The sequence below is a fragment of the Paramisgurnus dabryanus genome, chromosome 16 (genome assembly GCF_030506205.2).
Source record: "Paramisgurnus dabryanus chromosome 16, PD_genome_1.1, whole genome shotgun sequence".
Classification (NCBI taxonomy): Eukaryota; Metazoa; Chordata; class Actinopteri; order Cypriniformes; family Cobitidae; genus Paramisgurnus; species Paramisgurnus dabryanus.
In genome coordinates, this window is record NC_133352.1 from 23,625,466 (window position 1) to 23,648,776 (window position 23,311).

At 39.4% G+C, this 23,311-nt stretch overlaps 1 long non-coding RNA gene across 1 annotated transcript; it reads right to left on the reverse strand.

Moving 5' to 3' along the window:
* Positions 1-22,406: 22,406 nt before the first annotated feature.
* Positions 22,407-23,290, reverse strand: LOC135760721 (uncharacterized). Its single transcript, XR_012335185.1, has 2 exons — positions 22,935-23,290; positions 22,407-22,830 (listed from the first exon to the last, which is right to left on the reverse strand). It is a non-coding gene; the product is annotated as an uncharacterized lncRNA (long non-coding RNA).
* Between the last annotated feature and the right edge of the window lie 21 nt (positions 23,291-23,311).

Below are 23,311 nucleotides of genomic sequence, written 5' to 3' on the forward strand. Positions count from 1 at the left end.
AGTCCATGGGGGTTTGGGGCGAGGACGCAGCAAAGGCCAAGCAGACCTCACTGATTTAGTCCGTTCAGTCAATGACTGCGCGGGCTGGGTCGGCTGCGCGGGCTGCGCGGGCTGGGTCGGCTGCGCGGGCTGCGCGGGCTGGGTCGGCTGCGCGGGCTGCGCGGGCTGGGTCGGCTGCGCGGGCTGCGCGGGCTGGGTCGGCTGCGCGGGCTGCGCGGGCTGGGTCGGCTGCGCCGGCTGCGCGGGCTGGGTCGGCTGCGCCGGCTGCGCGGGCTGGGTCGGCTGCGCGGGCTGGGTCGGCTGCGCGGACTGCGCGGGCTGGGTCGACTGCGCGGGCTGCGCGGGCTGGGTCGACTGCGCGGGCTGCGCGGGCTGGGTCGACTGCGCGGGCTGCGCGGGCTGGGTCGACTGCGCGGGCTGCGCGGGCTGGGTCGACTGCGCGGGCTGCGCGGGCTGGGTCGACTGCGCGGGCTGCGCGGGCTGGGTCGACTGCGCGGGCTGCGCGGGCTGCGCGGGCTGGGTCGACTGCGCGGGCTGCGCGGGCTGGGCGGACTGCGCGGGCTGCGCGGGCTGGGTCGACTGCGCGGGCTGCGCGGGCTGGGTCGACTGCGCGGGCTGCGCGGGCTGGGTCGACTGCGCGGGCTGGGTCGACTGCGCGAGCTGCGCTGACGGCTGCGTCGACTGCGCGGGCTGCGCGGGCTGGGTCGACTGCGCGGGCTGCGCTGACGGCTGCATGGGTTGTGCAGGCTGGGTCGGTTGCGCGGACTCGGTAGGTGACGCGGACTGCGCAGACTCAGTCATCCCGTAGGCCGAGACAAACTGGACAGCGGCCAGTCCAAGGATCGGCCCGGACAAGGCAGCCATCCCCTCAAGGGCCGGATCGGACTCGACAGCTGCACTCCAGAGCTCGGAAAAGAGCCGCCCACGGATCCTCCCGGTCAGCCAGTCCGGGAAAGGACGCACCACGATTGGCAGCAGAAGCGAGACAGGAGATGATGCGATGGACCCCGACACCGTCGCTGGGTTCAGTGTTGGCAGGATCATTCTGTGAGGATTGCAGGACGAATGGACCCAATAGCAGACGATGTCGGGGAAAACAGAAAACACTTTATTACAAAACAAAGACCCACGAGGGGGTGCACAACATGAAACATAAAACTAACAGATAACACTGAGACTGAGACTATGACTAGATCGCTAGACTTGAATGCACACGCAACACGAGCACACAACACAATGATCCTGCACAGAACTAAAGAAACACTGACATTAAATAGAACAAACCAAACAAGATAACGAGCGGGGAACAGGTGATGGGAATAAGTGATAATTAACAATAAGCAGGAGGACGAGGGAGCGGGGACAAATGACAAGACACCGGAGGTACATGCCCAAACACAAAAACAAGGCATGAACCTCCACACAAGGCCAGGGACTGCCAGAACTCTGCCACCATGACAAAATACAAAATTTAACAAGACTTCAAGGCAGAGTCCTGACAGTAATATTCTATATAATTAAATTTAAGCACAAATAACCTTTTTATACAACAACACCAGTTTTACAGTACAAAACTGTGTACTAATGCTTACCTTTTGCTTCAGTGTTTTATGTCAGGACTTTTATGATACAATTCAGACATTTTGACACTGTTAAAGCATAATGTTGAGGAAGATTCTGAGCTTTATTTTAAGGTAAGAGATTGTACAAAAGTAAGGAAAGCCCAGGAAAAATATCTATCTGTGTTAAGATGCTCAATAAAAATTTATATATCAAAAAACATGTCTCTTTGTTTGGCTTCAGTCTGAAGGTAAATATCTGCTCACTTATATTGACAAATATATACAAAAAAATATTGCAAAAATAAAATAACATGTAATAAATAAATAAAATATAATCATATTGGTTACTATAGCTCAAATAGCCAATGCATTAAGTGTGTTGCAGAGGTCATTGGTTTGATTTACTGTGAACAAATAAAAATGTATACCTTAAAGGAGCAATGAATCGGCTGTTTTTATTTTTTTTATACTGTTGTCTGACATCTACTTATGATGTTTGCGTGGTTTTGCATTCAAAAACATCAAAAGCAATAAGTAATAGGCTATTTTATACCCTGGTTTAGAGGCTGGCTCGAGAAATGCTTGGTTTTGACGGGCGGGCCGTATTGAAGACCTGGACGTAAATGCCCACTGCTATGATTGGATGGCTTCATTCGCTGTCATTACATGTGGGGAATTGTTTTGAAAACCTTAAATGTTTGAGCCACAAAAGATTCTGGGTGCTAGAGATGACACATAAATGATAATGCTTATGGTGAAGTAGCAACAAATCTTTAAACCCGACATAACCAAATTACTGTAACAGTACACAGTAAGCGTGCATCAGAATCTAAATCGCAGCTGGTAAGTCTTTATCACTAACTTTGTATATTTCTAATGTGCTTATGAGGTTGCTATTATGAACATGTAACGTTACATACCACAGTTGCATGTTAAAAATGATTTGTTTGTTCAGTGTTGGATCTTTCAAACACAACTTTAAAACCACTACTGGGTCAGCACCCCCTTACCTTCACTTGCTTATGCAGCCTTACATACCTTCTCGATCCCTGCGCTCTGTCACAGAGTGACGGCTTGTGGTGCCATCTCAAAAAGGGAAAAAAAACATTATTGCGTTCCTTCTCTGGAGCTGTTCCACAACTGTGGAATGATCTGCTGGTCGCGACACGATCTGCTGACTCTGTAGTTGTGACAACGCAGACCCTAAGTTCTTTGATTCATCGGCATGGTAGCATCACATTTCTTCTGTGTTCTTCTGCACTGGCAAGTTCAGTAAAATACATGGTGAATATGTCACAGGTAGGGGTGGACCCAGATGTAAATAAGGTCACGCCCCTTTCTCCACCTCGAGGAGATTCCCAAAGCCACCCCAATGACCAGACACACAAGGTAAGCATAAATTAAAATATACTTTATTTAATTTACTTAAAAATAATAAATAGGGAAGGGAAACAGGGGAACTTAAAATAACGGCCACTCTAGGCTCTCCTCCTTCGGCTCAATATCTCAGCGTTCACGTTGGCTCTCTTTCTCTCCACAGACGGCTGCTGGAATACAGGGACACAGTGAATCGTTCTCAAGACGTTTGATCACCTCTTCGCTGATTACAGCTTCCAGGTAGGTATGGCTCTCTCCAAAGCTCCATATCTCAGTGTTCACGTTGGCTCTCTTTCTCTCCACAGATGGCTGCTAGGATACAGGGACACAGTGAATCGTTCTCAAGTCGTTTGCTCACCTCTGCGCTGATTACAGCTTCCAGGTAGGTATGGCTCTCTCCAAAGCTCAATATCTCAGTGTTCACGTTGGCTCTCTTTCTCTCCACAGATGGCTGCTAGGATACAGGGACACAGTGAATCGTTCTCAAGTCGTTTGCTCACCTCTGCGCTGATTACAGCTTCCAGGTAGGTATGGCTCTCTCCAAAGCTCAATATCTCAGTGTTCACGTTGGCTCTCTTTCTCTCCACAGATGGCTGCTAGGATACAGGGACACAGTGAATCGTTCTCAAGTCGTTTGCTCACCTCTGCGCTGATTACAGCTTCTAGGTAGGTATGACTCTCTTTCTCTCCACAGTTCAGTTTCTCCGTGTTCACGTTGGCTCTCTTCAATGCAGCAATTTAGCAATGATTTGTAATGGGACGCCGGGGGCCGAGACCCTCTCGGCGAACTCGTTGATGGACAGAGGGGCGAGGAAGCCACGCCGGCACACCGGGTCGAGCGCTGCCCTTTCCTCGAGACCCGTTGGTCAATCGAGAACTGGACCGGGGCGCCCTTTCGTCGAGACCTCGGGCCAGCGGATCTCTCCTGCCTCTACTCTGTGATGGTGAAAGAACACAAGTAGGGTAAAAATAGTAGGTGCAGTACTCACACACACACTGCCACTCGCACAGTTCTTCGCCGCCACTCTGTATTTCTGTGGGACTGAAAACACACTACAGCTTTATTATACAGGTTGTTCCTAGCGCCGTTCTTTCCTCTTCATCGCCCCGGGACGAGTGACTGAAAACGGGATTACGTCAAACAGGACACAGCACTCACACTGCAATACACGGCATTACACAGCACCACTTCAAGTGAAAATGTCCAAAGACTCACCCCACCACGCTCAGTGCACACAATAGACACCCGTCCTCTTCCACGTCGCTCTGGGCGAGAAATAGGGAGATGGTAGATGGCCTAGCGTTTGTTTGCTGTCGTTGCTGTAGCTGCTTTCCCACGGAAACCTTCGGCTCACCCACCACGCTGGTCCAGGGGTAGGGCCACTCGATCTCTCTCTTAAGAACACTCAAACAATGAATCAATCCAATATGTATATCAACATTCACTTCAAGGGTTTTGGTTACTCACGATCTCTATCTTTCTTCGTCCTAGGTTGTCTTCATGCCAACAGTAACTCAGGCAGCTAGACAGGGCGCTTTCCAGCCACAAACACCACTTTTCCCACAGATATATACTCACAGTGGTAAGTTTTCCTCTCCTTCCGTTTCTCTCAAACAATGTCAGTGTCCGGCTAGTACTTCACCTTTAAGGTCTTCGATGTCCTCATTTCCATCGATCAACACATCAGTGGATAGCATCAGCGATTTCGGGGTGCTCCTTTTTAAAAGATCCACGACTTGCCTTCCTTTCACCCTCTGTGACTCTGTCCTCTTTCCGCCCGCTTCAGCGGTCGCCGGATCAACAGAGCTTCGGGCTCTTCAAAAGGTGCGTGTCTTTGTCTGCCGTTGGCAAAGGAGCTTCCCCGTGTCACTCGCCTCTCGTGTCTGAGTCTCCTGCTTTGTGTTCTTGCAGAGCTATTTATTCATCTCCCTCTCACACAGCCTCCAATCACACTTCACTCGCTTAACTCTTTACACCTGTGGCTCATAAGCCCCGATTATGTTGCCCTGGAAACCAGGAAGTGAGACGGTCCGTCTTCGAATGCGGCCCGGTGGGAAACCTTCCGGGCGGAACCAAACTTCCCTAACTTTGGTTCCGCCCCCGAAAAGATCGTCACCTTGTGACATCCTCCCCCGCCAATCCGTTCTCGTCCCGAGAACGAGTCAATATGGGGACTGCTGCAAATTTAAAAGGGTATTTTATTTAAAAAACGTGGTAGGCCATTGGGGGACCTTGGTCTCAACCCGAGGTGGACTGCCGACTACGCCAAATCTGTCACAGGTAGGGGTGGACCCAGATGTAAATAAGGTCACGCCCCTTTCTCCACCTCGAGGAGATTCCCAAAGCCACCCCAATGACCAGACACACAAGGTAAGCATAAATTAAAATATACTTTATTTAATTTACTTAAAAATAATAAATAGGGAAGGGAAACAGGGGAACTTAAAATAACGGCCACTCTAGGCTCTCCTCCTTCGGCTCAATATCTCAGCGTTCACGTTGGCTCTCTTTCTCTCCACAGACGGCTGCTGGAATACAGGGACACAGTGAATCGTTCTCAAGACGTTTGATCACCTCTTCGCTGATTACAGCTTCCAGGTAGGTATGGCTCTCTCCAAAGCTCCATATCTCAGTGTTCACGTTGGCTCTCTTTCTCTCCACAGATGGCTGCTAGGATACAGGGACACAGTGAATCGTTCTCAAGTCGTTTGCTCACCTCTGCGCTGATTACAGCTTCCAGGTAGGTATGGCTCTCTCCAAAGCTCAATATCTCAGTGTTCACGTTGGCTCTCTTTCTCTCCACAGATGGCTGCTAGGATACAGGGACACAGTGAATCGTTCTCAAGTCGTTTGCTCACCTCTGCGCTGATTACAGCTTCCAGGTAGGTATGGCTCTCTCCAAAGCTCAATATCTCAGTGTTCACGTTGGCTCTCTTTCTCTCCACAGATGGCTGCTAGGATACAGGGACACAGTGAATCGTTCTCAAGTCGTTTGCTCACCTCTGCGCTGATTACAGCTTCTAGGTAGGTATGACTCTCTTTCTCTCCACAGTTCAGTTTCTCCGTGTTCACGTTGGCTCTCTTCAATGCAGCAATTTAGCAATGATTTGTAATGGGACGCCGGGGGCCGAGACCCTCTCGGCGAACTCGTTGATGGACAGAGGGGCGAGGAAGCCACGCCGGCACACCGGGTCGAGCGCTGCCCTTTCCTCGAGACCCGTTGGTCAATCGAGAACTGGACCGGGGCGCCCTTTCGTCGAGACCTCGGGCCAGCGGATCTCTCCTGCCTCTACTCTGTGATGGTGAAAGAACACAAGTAGGGTAAAAATAGTAGGTGCAGTACTCACACACACACTGCCACTCGCACAGTTCTTCGCCGCCACTCTGTATTTCTGTGGGACTGAAAACACACTACAGCTTTATTATACAGGTTGTTCCTAGCGCCGTTCTTTCCTCTTCATCGCCCCGGGACGAGTGACTGAAAACGGGATTACGTCAAACAGGACACAGCACTCACACTGCAATACACGGCATTACACAGCACCACTTCAAGTGAAAATGTCCAAAGACTCACCCCACCACGCTCAGTGCACACAATAGACACCCGTCCTCTTCCACGTCGCTCTGGGCGAGAAATAGGGAGATGGTAGATGGCCTAGCGTTTGTTTGCTGTCGTTGCTGTAGCTGCTTTCCCACGGAAACCTTCGGCTCACCCACCACGCTGGTCCAGGGGTAGGGCCACTCGATCTCTCTCTTAAGAACACTCAAACAATGAATCAATCCAATATGTATATCAACATTCACTTCAAGGGTTTTGGTTACTCACGATCTCTATCTTTCTTCGTCCTAGGTTGTCTTCATGCCAACAGTAACTCAGGCAGCTAGACAGGGCGCTTTCCAGCCACAAACACCACTTTTCCCACAGATATATACTCACAGTGGTAAGTTTTCCTCTCCTTCCGTTTCTCTCAAACAATGTCAGTGTCCGGCTAGTACTTCACCTTTAAGGTCTTCGATGTCCTCATTTCCATCGATCAACACATCAGTGGATAGCATCAGCGATTTCGGGGTGCTCCTTTTTAAAAGATCCACGACTTGCCTTCCTTTCACCCTCTGTGACTCTGTCCTCTTTCCGCCCGCTTCAGCGGTCGCCGGATCAACAGAGCTTCGGGCTCTTCAAAAGGTGCGTGTCTTTGTCTGCCGTTGGCAAAGGAGCTTCCCCGTGTCACTCGCCTCTCGTGTCTGAGTCTCCTGCTTTGTGTTCTTGCAGAGCTATTTATTCATCTCCCTCTCACACAGCCTCCAATCACACTTCACTCGCTTAACTCTTTACACCTGTGGCTCATAAGCCCCGATTATGTTGCCCTGGAAACCAGGAAGTGAGACGGTCCGTCTTCGAATGCGGCCCGGTGGGAAACCTTCCGGGCGGAACCAAACTTCCCTAACTTTGGTTCCGCCCCCGAAAAGATCGTCACCTTGTGACAAATATGCCTCAACCGGTTCAGAAGTCATATATACATGCCATGTCCTCCTATTAGGGGTATAACGATAAACCGTGCATATGCACGTTTTCTCAATGAATGAATTTTAATGAATTACGGTGAAATCCCGGCACATCCAAAACTCAAGGAGGCGCTCTCGTGCAGAAACACCCTTTGTACCACAGAAGAAGTAGCATTCTAAACGCTATTCCAGGACATGTCCATAGGAATATTTATATCGCTGTTCTTTAAATTGTTTCAGGTATTTTCATGATAATAAAGAATATTTTGAATGATTTTGTTTAACGAGTGTTGCTTTTTTAAATGCACGTTATAAACGACTCCGACTCATAATGATTTTAGATTGATAAGGACTTCCTACTGACCAAATGCACGCAAGCTTTGCATGAAACACAGAATCACAGCCTTGCGATTCAGAATCAATTTTTAGACAGGCATTTTTAATGGGACACAAAATTAATTGTTACATCCCTACCTCCTCTCATTTGTGCATTTTAGTTTTAGTAATGTCACTGAAGGTAATTGTTTTTTAACATTGATCAGCTCCAACTCCAGCATGATCCGTTTAGAAGAAATTCAACACAGTAGAACATAGAAACCCCAATGCATTTTGGTGATGTATTTGTAGACCAAGTGAATATGTTGAAAATGGCATTGGTTGCGTGCTTAGCCTACGGCATAAGCTACACAAAAATTAACCCAGAAGTACTTAAATGGCCTTAAAACAGCACTAGAAGATGACAGCACTCCAGACACTAGAGAGACGTTCCAAATTTAAGCTCATAATTTTGTAAATAATGGTACGTTTCTTGATCGATTGGATTCAAAACACCATATATCGGCAGGAGCCAGGGATTATTTTTGTGTTGCGTGTATCTGCTTTTTGAACTATCTGATTAATGGTGCATACAGATCCCAATGAATGACTCTTGTTTTATCTTAAAAATAATTTTGTTGTTTTACTGAAAAAAAATTTCCAGTCCGGTTGTATTTTCCAGTCTTACCTTTTGGTTGTTACTTTGTTTTGGTTAAAGTTAAGTTTTGTTTGTTTTTTGTTTATACTTCTTGCTTTTTGGTTATGCTGTGTTTTTCTTTTTGTTTTATTTGGCCTACCAGTCTCCTCCTCTTCCCTGCTCTTCAGCTCAGTCAGACTCTTTGCCTCTTCAGTCCAGTCGAGCCTCTCTGTCTCTACAGTCCAGCCTAGCCTGCCAACAGGGTCTGCTAGACGTTTCTCTGCCTGCGTTGCCATACACTGTTTTCCTAGTTGGCCTTGTAGTCAGCACTGACTTTTGTCTTTCAGTTCCAAAAGATCGCCTACTTCTCCATCCCTGATGGCATTGCCTTACACTGGTTTCCCAGTTGGCCTAGTAGTCAGCTCTGATGGTCTGAGTTTTCCGTTGGTCATCTGCCTGAGATGCTTTATCCACTGTAAAGGCGTCACTCTGTCCAGAAAACCCTGTCACAGTTGGCGTTTATATTAAGTTTTAATAAAACAGCTGTAATACGCACAAACAGAGAGTATATTGTTTTTTTTTTTTTTGGTATGTTACCAATAACCAGTGGCAGTTATACAGTTATTATACAGTCAAAATCTGTGTTTTATGTCACAGTTTTTCTTGTTATTTAAAAGTAATTTTCTGGCACTTTTACAGTGTATACCTAAAGTGGGAGGTAAAGTCTTGATATTTGATAATTTTCTCACATTAGCCTACACAAAAAATTAACCCCTATAACAATGAGTCTGCACAGTATTTTGTCCAACCCCTGTATTTGTCAAAACATTTTGTGAAATTTGTGAGTCGACATCACCTGCTGTTTTTCTTTTTTTTATAATTTTTTTTATGTTTTTTCACCACTTGGGGAGCTTCTTACCACACAAGTTCCTCTGTCTCTTCATGTTTCATACAATTGGCTTTTCAGTGTTAATGTCTCAATTTCATGTGCACATGCCCAAGTATTTAAAGCCTGAGCTGACAAGAGACAGAAACACTTCAAGATTCAAACCACAGGTTTATATTCACAGGCTAGAGACACCCTGCAAAACGTGAGTTGAAGTGTACACTAGCTTTAATAAAAAATTCTCTGTTTGTTACATTGCTGTTTTTTACATATACTCAATATGAAAAAGAGATGATGCATTAGTAATATTTGAAACATTAATAAAAAGCAGTGCAGTTGTTCTAAAACAGCAATAGCTGTATGCTTCTTAAAGTAAAAGAGAAAAGTTTTTTGTTTTTGAATACTTATATATTTCTTATTTTCATTTTAAAACTGGTGAACCAGGAATACAGGCCAATGACACACTTATGTCAAATTTTAAAAGTAATTTCAGGTTTATAATCACTCTTTTAACACATTATGTGTCATTTCATGTTCATTTTTTATGAAAATAAATAAAAGGGACAACACAAGATGTGATAAAAACAACACAAAGTTTGTTGTTTCAATATTAACACAGAGATGTGTCTAGTTAAGGACACCATTTAATGGGTTGTCCTTAACTAGACACAAAATGTGTTGTTTTAACATATTCTTTTTAAGAGTGATAAAACACTTATGTGTTACTGACTAACAAGTAACACAGTTAGTTAGTAAGTTTCCTCTTGTTTTTCTAAAGTTTGATAGTTACCATGCTTTTTGTTGTTTAATAGCCTGCAGACAAAAGACAACTTTTGGAGCTAGAAATTGAGGTACAGTATGTTAGCAATGTTTATACATGAAATATTTTGCATTATGTTCTCAAATTACCGTATGTATTGCCTTAATAGATGCATTGCTCACCAGGTCATAAAGATGCATCAATCTGCTGTAATTCTTCTGCTGGTCTTATGTGCCTCATTGACCACTGATGCTGGACCAAAAGATCTAAGGGAACGCTATGAGAAATTCCTAAGGCAGCATGTGTATGGCAACATGAATGAACATATCTGTGACCGTGAGATTTACAAGAGACACATCACAATAAATGATACCTCGAATGAATGCAAAGAGGTTAACACCTTTATACAAGCAAATGGAAACACAGTTACATCAGTTTGTACTGGTGGTGGAAGGATATATAATAACCAAAGAAACCTGTATATAAGCCTAAATCCTTTCCCTGTTATTACATGCAAATTAAAAAAGGGGGCTAGACGCCCAAAGTGTGTATACAGAGGTCGCAAGTCCACTCGTTATATTGTTGTAGGATGTGAACAAGGCTTGCCAACACATTATGACGAAGGCATTATTAATAATTAGTTATTCCGAATGAATGTTTTTCTTATTCTTGAAAGTATCATTTCCATTTACACCTTTACTGTATATCTGTTTGAAAAGCAGTAAAATGTGTGCATCTCTGTGTGTCTATGTGAGCTACCAACAAATACTAAACGTGTTTGTTAGCCCACCTGTCTGTGCAAATATTCAATAAAAATTCTCTCGCCACTATGCAGTGATTGCATTTATCACATACAATGTTGCTGTTTTTCACTGATTTCTCTTTTTTCTCTTTTTTAAAAACACAATAACTTTTCTCAACCGATTTCAATGATTTTCGATCTGTGTGGAGTACAGTACATGAATGTGTAGTCTACAGTTTAATACTTTTATAAGGAATCATGAAAGCATGCGCTTGTCAAGTCTAGTTTTAGGTTGCAGCGGCATCCCTAGTATAATACAATGTCATGTAGATTCAATTAAGTAAAGTCTTTTCATTAGTAAAAATCTACTTTTGCAGAATTAACAACTAGTGCTCACTGCATAGCATGTGTCCCACTCTACATATAATATCAGACATTATATTTTATTTATTTTTATGAGACCTTTTTAATTTCTGGAAATGTTTAATAAATAATATGACAAATAATGCAAGATCCCAAAAATTGGAAATTTTGTTGAAGGGACTGGCTGGCAGCCGACATATAACTCCAGATTGTACAATCAACATTTTGTCTCTAAGCCCTCAATTAAACAAATAATTGTGATCATTTAGCACATTAGATGTGCTGTGTTCGCTGCAAAGGCGGACACAATTATGGAAGTGACGTCTTTGGTACCCATGAATAGGGTCTTGTTTTGTTTCCTTGTCTCGTCCTCAGTTCCCCAAGGACACTGAGACTGACAGATCCAGTTCCAGAGAATCTAAAGTGAAATTTTAACATGAATAAACTTATATTTAAAAACCCCATCTCCGCCATTGGATGATTCATTTCCCGTGGCCTCATGCATAGGGAGGGATAGAAAAGTAGCCATCAATCAGTGCTTCAGATTCTGAACAGACACAGTAGGACATCCGGGGATTTCTCGCCAACTCTTTTTATGAATACTGAGGATTCGGACATATTTTCACATGCTGTTTTCTTCTAGTAGGTATGTAGGCATTTTTGAATATATACGTACAGCTGAATACTGTGAAAAACAGTCTTGAATCCCTCTACCCTGTATAAATATGTGAAGTAGCCATGTGACAATTAACCCCGCGTTAGTTTGTGCCCTGCTCAACCCTATCTGTAGGCACTTTAGATAAAAGTGTCTGCAAATGCATTAATTTGAGTTTTTTTATTTAAAGGTCACATTCTTTCTGATCCCTTTTTTAAACCCTAGTTAGTGTGTAATGTTACAATAATAGCATAAATAATACCTGTAAAATGATAACGCTCAAAGTCCACTGCCAGGCGATATAAGTAAATTGTGTGAAAAATACTGCGTTTTTTACACGTGAAACATGCACACATGTTATATTACGCACTGTAAACACAATCAAAGCTTCAAAAACACAGAAAGAACGGGATCTTTAAAAATGTTTTCTTACAAAACAAACACAGCTGTTTTTAAGGTAGTATTATCCTTAGGTATACATACAAACATCTTCAAAATTTTGAAACCGTCTAATACACAATTTCTGTTTTCATAGTAATGGCAACTCTAATTGGTGGATTTTACTTTATGATTGTAGATTATGTAGCAATGGGAATTTGGCCATTTTTAATTCTTTTAAAGAAAAGCGTGATGAAGAGCAGCATCAAATGATCTTTTGGCTCCTGGAAGATAAGCCAAACTGCTATGTACAGTAGCAGCTTGGATGGAGTAATGATTGTTTAATAGAGACTTTGTTCTCAGAATTTTTTCCTGGGCTCCATTCCATTGCAAACAAATACGAACGGAGGTTAACATAATATAAAAGTAATTTATATAATGCATAATGGGTTAACCACTGAGTAAGCCAGTGTTAAGGGTCTCAAAAAGCAACTCATTTAAAGTTGAAACACCAAGGGTGAATATATTTCCCTCTTTAATGTTATTAAATTGAAAGTTTCAATTCAAATTTATTTCTATAGCACTTACTGCACAAAATGAAAGGGCTCACGACAGGTAGGCGTGTTAAGAGAGTTCAACATTGTTTTTTATTCTTGTTTAAATATTTGTTATACATTTCCAGTTAATCGGGTCATATGTACACTGATACAAGTTTCAAGGTTGGGTTAGATTTATAATAAAAGCTCCAGGATTACTGACACACAGCAGGGACGTCTCATCTGAAGCTGGTAATATTACAAATTTAAGCACTTAAAACAAGTTAAATATTTTTCCTAGTTTGTTAATTTTTTTTTCTTCTTACAGCCTACAAACAAAACAAGACATCTACTGGAACAAAATATAATTTTAACTGAAATAACAAGGTATGTTGTCACAATTTAATTTAGTAATAACACAGATCTGACTCTGCTTATTTAAATGACAGTAAGTTTATCCTTAATGCATACATTGTTTAACAGATCATGAAGTTCCATCAGTCTGTTGTGATTCTGCTGTTGGTCTTGTGTGCCTCTTTGTCCACTGATGCTCAACCGGCAGATGTAAGGCGTCAGTATGACAATTTTCGCAATCAGCATGTGAATGTAGGCATGAGAGACACCATGTGTGACACAGTGATACAGGACAGAAACATCTGGGACAGAAAGACAAATGCATGCAAACCTGTAAACACTTTCATAAGAGCAACTGATGCAGTTATTAATGCAGTTTGTGGTCTTGGAGGAACACGACTAGGTGGGAACCTGTACAGGAGTAACAACCCTTTTTATGTTGTCACCTGTAGACACGATAGGGGCGACATACACACAGGATGTCAACACTGGGCTAAGGCATCAACAGTGCGCATTGTTCTGGCATGTGAACGTGGGTGGCCGGTACATTTTCAACGTGTAGAAAATTATCCTTAAAATAGCCTCAACTACTTTCATTTTTCATTTGATTATCTTGTCATTTTTTTATACTGGGTTGCTCCAGTGCAACAGATAAACTGTATGCAGTTATCACTTTAATAAAATGTAATAAAAAATGTTCTTATTTCTTAATTTTTCTTACCTTTACGAGTAGATTCACGCAGTCTAACAGCATCTTAAAGCATAATGTTCATTCCTGTTGAGGAATTGGCTTTACTTTACGGTATTAAGTCAATGTACAAAAGCAGAGGATGAAAGAAATATATTAAACAATTTCTTTCTGTGTTAAGAAAACTTTGTAAACTTTCTCTATAGCCTTAAACCTTGTTTGTCTTCATTTGAGGATTTATAGATTTGCAAAAAATAATAATATGGATATAGCTTTAAATGGGTTGTTACAGCATTGCATTCGTAGTGCAATTAAATTCCCTGGTAAAAAGTGATAAAAGTTTTTGAACAAACGTTTATTTCGTTTTCAGTCTAATACAAAGATAAAAGAAACAGAGATTAATGTGAAAATACACAATACATTATGCAATGACCATCCAAGCTGAAACTAGTTGTTTAAGTTTTAAACTGAATGAATATCATAAGTAATCCTTAATTTGCCACGTGCATATTTAGAAGAGACCACACACAGGAAGTTGATACTGAAGGGGCATCTTGGTGTGAACAAAGGTCGGGAGTGTGAACAAGAATGGTTGACACATTTCAAATACTCTTTACACTGTGTTGTTCAAATGTCTTTACAATCATCTTTATAATCTTTTTGTTGTACTCTTTAAAAGTCCAGTTTATTGTACCACCCAAACTTTTGTCTTTTGTTTCGTAAGTTTGTTTTGTAAACATCCTTGAATATATTGTCAACAACTAGTTGTTCAGTTCTGTACAGGCTGCAAAGAAATTTATACAACTGAAATGGATAAATGTGTAATATAAAATAAATCTCGTCTTTTAATTTACTAAATACAAAGGTAAAAGAAAGAGGTTAACATGACAATACAACACAATATGCAACATGACCATTCAAACTTTAAACAAGTTTTTATTTGTTTTGTAGAAATTAAAAGCGTAATTGTTCATTCAAAATGTATGAATGGTCTAATCAGTGGATCAGTGGATCACAATAACTTCATAAACATTTTTTATGTTGCGACATGTACTTATAAGAGAATATACACAAAAGATGTTGATACAGGGGTATAGAGGCGCCACTTGTTTTGCCGTGTGAAGAAAAATGGTTAACACATTTTGAACGTTTGACTGTATAAATGTCAAACTCAAAATAGACACTTCTATGTGTGTTGCTCTTGTCTTCATAATCATCTTTATAATCATATGTATCATTTACACTGGGGACTTTTTAAAATGGCTGATTTTGTCCCCATCACTTTTTGAAGGCATTTGGTTAAAATGTTCTGAAAAATCAAGTCATGCCTATGTGACTCTGGTGAAAAAGTAGTACACTTCCATAGTGTACTTAACGTGCTTTAATTTGCGCACTAATTTTTCATCTTTAGTACTTCTTAAGATGTTCTTAAGATCATCTAAGTTGTGCTATTTTGAGACACCATAAATATGAACTAAAAAGTGCTAAAAATGTATTTAAAAAATGTATTTAGGTTCTACTTGTAGTAAACTTGAACCCATCTTTGTATGAAAGCTGAGTTAAAGTGTAATACAAGTGTTAACTAAATACATTTTTAATACAGAGATAGTATGTTAAAAGTGCATTTTAGTTCATATTCACGGTGTCTCGAAATAGCACAGAACATCTTAAGAAGTATTAAAGATAAATTTTATATTAAGTACAAAACTAGTCTGCGAACATAAAGCACCTTATACACTATGGAAGTGTACTGCTTTTTCACCTGGGGACTTACGACTAGTTTTGTGATCCAGGGTCACATATGTTGCGTTGTATGCTTATGGTGTGTTTTCTTTTACATATGTAATGAATTTCATTATAATTATTGACTTAATGCACTGTTGTTTTCTACAGTATGGTGCTGTGACACTATTCGTTTGAGCTGGTGTTGCAGGGACTGTTATATGTGCCGTCAACATTGTTGAGGGTTTTATGCTGAGTATTTTTGTGTGGTTGACTGGCCTACGCTACACTGTAAAAAAATTCCGTAGAAATTTCAATGTTATTGCAGCTGGGTTGCCGGTAATTTACCGTAGATTTACATTTATGTTATTTACTGGCAAGAGTTTGTTCAAAGTTAAATAAATTTCAAATATTAACAAGTCTTTATCTTTACAGAATAAAACTATACAATAACAGTCTCATGCAAAGCATTCTGGGAACCAGAAATCATCATCAACCTTTTTCTGTTTTTTGGTCCAGATTTTGTTTCCCAGAATGTTTTGCTTGATGCTGTTTTTTAATTTTACTCTGTAAAGATAAAGACTTGTAAATGTTTAATTTTCATTTAACTTTAAACAAAATGTTGCCAGTAAAAAACATAAATGTAAATCTACGGTACATTACCGGCAACCCAGCTGCAATTTCTACGGATTTTTTTTACTGCCTATCTTTGATGCGCCGTTATTTAGTATTTTTCCCATACTGCTGTAATGTTTTTTCATCTGATCTTTTGTCCCCACCACTTTTCAACACAAACTGACGCCCCTGTTTATAATCATAATACATAACCTGTTTGTTGTCTTCTTTGAAGATCCAATTTATGAATGTTGGTTTATAAATTATCTTCAACACGTAAGATATCAGTAATTGCAGTATGACCATCCAAACTGATATAACTTTTGGTTTTGACAAAGGACAATTATCACAAATGAGAAATGGCTAATTAAAACCCTTACTTTCACTTTTATGTTTCTGATGATACAGCCAATAAAGAGAAAATATTTTTTCAGTGGGTTTGTTTAATGCATTTTTGTACATTCACAGTTTATGGATCAAATTAATGTCATGGGTAAATATAGAAGTTGCCACATGTCCATATTTAGAAGAAAACATAAACACAGGATATTGATACAAAAGGGGCCACTTGTTCTGAGGTGCAAAAAATGGCCAACACATTTTGAATGTGTGGCTATGTAAGTGACAAACTTCCAGTGAAACCAATCTAAATATACTACATGACCATATTATACTTTTTAAAGAAAGCTGAATCATCAACTTCAAAATATGTCAATCTTTACTTTTACGTTATATAAATTAAAGTACTCCACAATAATGTATTTCACAGAAAATATGAGTTCAGACTCCACTTTACAAATGTTTGTACAATAAGAGATTAGAAGAAGAGAGCCTCTGCTTTTACCCTCATTAAAGGTACACATAACCCTGTTTTTACAATTTTATTGTACCTTTTTAGGTATCTAAATATTGTTCGTAATTTAATATAAGAAGAAGTGCATTAAACCTTTTAAGCATAGTAATCTTTGGCTACAGCTTTTATGTTTCTCTGCTTTATGCTTAAATATAGATGAATTTGACAATTGATGCTCTTTAACTATACATGATCGCTTTTGTTATAAAGCACTGTGAGCAGCAACTATGAAATCTGCTGCATTCATTGTTATTATTTTATTATTATGAGCTGCATAAACATTATGACTATATGTTTATGGCATTGACATACAATTTACATGCTGCATTCTGCATCTTTCCATGTTTATCTTTCTCAAGTTTATAATTACATTGCTATTGTTTAGTTGTTATAGCTTTATGAGTTGTTAAGTTAATGAATATTAAAAGGGATGCCATATCTCTTTAAATGCAGTGCAATTGGTCTCACAAAGCAATGTATACTTAAAAGTAAAACTCCTAAAAAAGTAAATATCTAGAAAATTGAAGAAGGTGAGATTACAGATCAAAATGATTCATGTCCCAGTTTATGGGACAGTTTTCAAGACAGGGTTTAGATTATTCCAGTTAGTTATGACATTTAGGTAGTTTTTACAAACAAACCTTAAAAAAATCATTATTGGTGTGCATCTTAAAGCAAAAAATGGCACTTATATACTGTATGTTAAGATATGGAAGTGCCAGATGTTTTCAAATTAGGTCAGCTCAAACATGCATTTTATTCTCGAATAAACCCTGTTCAGGAAATTGCCTTTATAAGTAAAACATGTGTATGCTTGTTTGAGTATTTCCTGTCAACCTAGTCACATGTGCGGTGTCACTCTTTAAAACGCCATGTTATGATGAAAACTCCAATCTAAGTGACAGACAGCAGTGAACTCTCAACTGAAGCTGGTAAGAAAGATTATTGGAAATTAGGTGCTTGAAATAAGTTTCAGTATTTTTCTGAGTTATTTTTTTTACAGCTTCCAAACAAGACAGCTGTTCGAGCATAACACAGAGCAATATTACTTTGTGTCAAAAAGCAAGGTATGTTATCACAACAATAACTTAATACAGTATTTTGTTTATTAATCATACAAAACTGATACACTATGCATGTATGGTTTGTTCGCCAGCTCATGAAGATTCTTCATTCTACTGTGATTCTTTTGATGGTCTTTTGTGCCTCATTTTCCACTGCACAAAATGTTCCGGAACCCTATAGGAAATTCCTCAATCAGCATGTGTATGATGGTGACATGAGTGTGGATCAATGTGACAGTGTAATTCGCGAGAGAAACATCACAAAAGACCGAACTGCAAACGGCTGCAAAGAAGCTAACACCTTCATTCTTGTAAATGCTATGCCAATAAATGTAACTGTAGATGAAGTTAAAGCAGTTTGTAATGATAGACCTAATAAAGAGAACGTTACAAGCAAAAAAAAATTTAAAACTGTTACATGTGACTTAAAAAGTGGGACTACACACCCACATTGTAACTACACCGGAAACTGGACAATACGTAAGATTGTTGTGTCTTGTAACAATACGTTTCCAGTACATTTCGTACGTGTGGGTATGTCAGGCTGAAAGTTTGTTCATGTTCTGTCATTCTTAAATGCTGGGTTGCTCCAGTGTCTTTACAATAATCTATATAATTAAATCTAAGCAAAATTAGCATTTTTACAGTAAGTTTAAATGTGTGTAAGTGTGCTTATCTTTTGCTTCAGTGCTTTATGTCAGCCCTTTTACCATTAAATTCAGGCAGTCTGACGATATGTTAAAGCATAATGTTGAGAAGGTTTAAGAGGTTGTACAAAGAAAGCCAAGGAAAAATGTCTGTCAATAAAAATATCTATATCATGAAACATGTCTTTTGTTTGTGTTCAGTCTCAAAGTAAATATCCACTCACTTATATTGACAAATAATATTGAAAAAAATAAATAACGTCATAAATAAATAAAATATAATATAATCATATTGGTGTTACTATGCTCAAATAGTAGAACATTGCATTGAGTGATCATTGGTTTGATTTCCTGTGAACAAACAAAAATTGTAAGGTACAAGTGGTGAAAACATTTAATTACATGCAAAACAGACATTAATTAAAGGGATAGTTCACTTTAAAATGAAAATTCTGTCATAATTTATTCACCCTCATGTTGTTCTAAACCGGTATGAATTTCTTTTTTCTGATGAACACAAAAGAAGATATTTTGATGGTAAACACACAGCATAGAGTGACCATTGACTTTCATAGTAGGAATAAAAAAATATGATGGAATTTAATGGTACCGTCAACTGTGTGCTTACCATCATTTATCAAAATATTTTCTTCATCATTTATCACAATACTTCCAAAATATTTTTTCCTGCTTTGGAAGTCAATGATCACTATCTGCTGTGTGTTTACCATCATTTCTCAAAATATCTTCTTTTGTGTTCATCAGAAAAAAGAAATTCATACAGGTTTAGAACAACATGAGGATGAGTAAATAATGACAGAATTTTCATTTTAAAGTGAACTATCCCTTTAAGAGAAATTAATCTCAGATTCAATATGTAGGTTGACTGCTCAAAAGTGAAAGGGCATATGTTCGGAAAATGTGTTTAACATCGAGTTCAATGTTGTTGTTTTTTAATTCTTGTTTAAATATTTGTTATACATTTTCTGTTATGTCACGATTCTTCTTCCTTAATCCATAGACAAGTTTTATTCAGACAAGTTGATCCATACACAGGTTGGGGGAGGGACAATTTGGCATGTCCAATCTGCATGTTTTTGGCCTGTGGGAGGAAACCGGAGTACCCGGAGTAAACCCACGCTGTCACAGGGAGAGTTATGTCATGATTAAAGGTCATGTTAGGTTTATGATAAAAACTGCAGTCTTACTGACAGACAAAAAGTAAAGTCCCAACTGAAGCTGGTTAGTAATATTACTGCAAATAAAGTATTTAAATCAACTTTCAGTATTGTTCTGTGTTTTTATTTTATTTTTATTTTTTTTACAGCCGACAGACGAGACAAAACAGCTGTTGGAAAAATATTCATTTGTCTGGAACAGAGAGGTATGTTGTCACAGTATTTTCATGTAGTAATATGTTGTTTATTATTTATACATAATTTCATTAGCCATTGCCTTGCATAATGCATAGCCTATATTGTTCACCAGGTTATAAAGATGCATCAGTCTGCTGTGATTCTTTTGCTGGTCTTGTGTGCCTCATTGTCCACTGATGCTCAACCAGCAGATGTAAGGCAACGCTATGAGAAATTCCTGAGGCAGCATGTGTATGGCAAAATGAATGAGCGTATATGTGACAGTGAGATTCGCAAGAGACAAATCACCCTGTCCGATACTGACAATAGCTGCAAAGAGGTTAACACCTTTATACAAGCAAATAAAGACACAGTAAGAGCAGTTTGTACTGGTGGTGGAAGTATATATAATAATATAAAAGACCTGTATGAGAGCCAAAAACCTTTCCCCGTGATTGCATGCAAATTAAGGAAAGGGGATAGATACCCAAATTGTGTATACAGAAGTCACAAGTCCACTCGTAGGATTGTTGTGGGGTGTGCAGACGGCTGGCCAACACATTATGACGAAGGCATTATTGTACCAAATTAGGCTTAATATAGCCTAACATTAAAAACGAAATGCAATATGTTGTTGTAAACCATTAACAGCAAAACATTTTACCAGACTTGACTTAATGAATTGTTTCCTATGCTTGAAAATTATTTTAATTATATTAATTGTAAAGTTGTTTAAAATAAATAAATATACTACAATATTTGTAGTGGCTGTATTTGTTTACAGTAAATTTTTGTGACTACTTTTCTGTGTGCATCTCTTTGTGTATATGCTTCAAAAAAAAAATGTAAGGAGAAAATAAGTAAACGTTTCATTAGCCTACCTGTCGAGTACTCAACAAAAAATTTCACATCAGAGTTGTTGTTGTACGCTTATTGCAGATGTATACCACTGTATACACATTGTTGAATTTTTTTTTAAAGAAAAGCGTTTTGTATTTCCTGCTTGTGACTATTTTACTCATTATCAAAACAGAAAAATAAAATTGCATCATTTATAAGTTTCAAATTCTTAAACTTTTCTAACAAATTAAATCCATGTATGTGTCAAAGTTCATACATCCCCTTGGGATATTTGCCTGATTTTTGATTAACTTTCAAACAGTCTAACATTAGTTGGACATTTTAGGTGTAGACCATTTACAGTACAAATTGTTAACCGATTTTAGTTTTCTTAAAAATATTATCAAAACGTTGCCGAATATTATATGTATGTTTTAAACCGTTTTCACCGCGTTGACGAAAGGTAAACCCATAGACATCATAGAGGTAGACGCCCTATCGACCGCTACTGCCTACTGGCGCGGTGAGATATGGGGCCGCCATCTTAGATCGGTCACCCGCTCCACTCAGTGTAATCTGTATGACTGGTGGAATGAGCTATCAGCGCATTTAATGAATCATATCTCAGTGAATACCGAACAGATTTTCACGCGGGTTTTTTTGCTGCAAAGGTCATTCATGGAGCTATGATATAGGACACATGGTTCGGCGTATTTTAACCCCTTATGTGCCGCAAATCCCGTTTGAGTGGGGGTGACAATGTGATGTACATCTTTAAATGAATATTTCTCTGGGATTCTTTGGGCTAGAAACCTAATCTTGGTCTTGTTTTAAAGAAGACAATTTAGGGTTTTTCACAAATGAGTTGGAACGTAAAAATATTGAATATAAATACTTTTATAGCCGTTTACCTTTATTTTAATATATCAAATTATGCAGTAACATATTAATTTATAAATAAAATTACATAAAAGTTAATGTTTCACACAATAAATAATGTTAACATGAAGCAATATGTCTCAAGTAGTTGTGATCCAAATCACAAAAAAATGATGTTTGGGTCACAATTTTAAAGGTTTTACCAACAACTGCCACTAGATTTTGCCACATACTCTTGTACTCTTGTATACTCACAAACTAATAAATTACTGTCACCGCAATATTATTCATGCAAAAAGATTTTGAAATATTAAAACTACATTCTGAGAGCTTTCCGATGATATATAGCTTGCCATGATTTTTTAGGTTTAGAGTAGGGTTTTAGTGTTATATGCAAAAACAAATTTGGCCTACCTGTGGGCCCGTAACATTTTTAGAAACTGACTCTCACTGTGTCATAATTTTCCCCAAATGGTAATGAAATATGAAAATTATACTATTTGAGCTTTCCAACAATATATAGTTTGTCAATATTTAGGTTTAGAATCTTAGTGTTACCAACACTAATGTGGACAGCGCCACTTAATGTTCATAGTAGGAATGAATGAATATTCACTAAACAGTAATAAAATATTCTGATATAAGATATAAAGTGAGTGCAAAATCAAAATATGTGGTGTAGGACATAAGATATTTTATAAATCACACACTATAAATATGACAAAGATGCAGAAACAGATAGTTGCAATAAAATAAGACTTTTTAATATGGTGAAGAAACAATTTAAAATGATTTGTAAACCCCCCCACACACTCACACGCGCGCGCACGCACGCACACACACACACACACACACACACACACACACACCCCTGTCCAGAGCTTCTTTCCCGTGCTCCCTTTCTGTAGTTCAAGAGAAGTGAGTTTGGCAACATGGTGGAGCCAAAAACACAGACACAACCAGTGACAACGAGTCAGACTGATAGTTGTCGATTCCAAACCGAGTCTCCTCAATGTCCTCCCTACGAAGGAAAACATCCTCTGTTCCTGTTGACATCTCAGCTTTTTAAAGCTCGGCGGATCACGCAGCTCACAGCACCTTATAATAATAATAATATTAATAATAATAATAATACACATTTATATAGCGCTTTACACAATACTCACACCAGAGAAACTCTTGTAATTATTACTTTACTTTACCCCACTCTCCTTGCAGGGTGAACAGCGGCTGGTGCAGTAAACATAGCCTAGCGAACGTTAGCTGGCTACGATTTCAGTACAGTAAAATCAATAAGCTGGCTCTTTCTCAATTTTCTGGTAATATTCTATTCACAAAATACAACCAATAGTACCGCGATGTTAAAAAGTACTTGTGAAAATAATCCTCCGGGCTCTATTTGCGATCGTCCGCATGATTAGAACAGGAAAATGCTCCACAGTGCTCTGACATCTTATCTGCTGCCATGCAACGAAACTAGGAGAACGACCGGTTTAAGATGGCCGCCGTATTTCTCAGTCCCCAGCGGCCAATAGGGCATCTAGTCTTCTATATGATATCTATGGGTAAACCCAGTTCC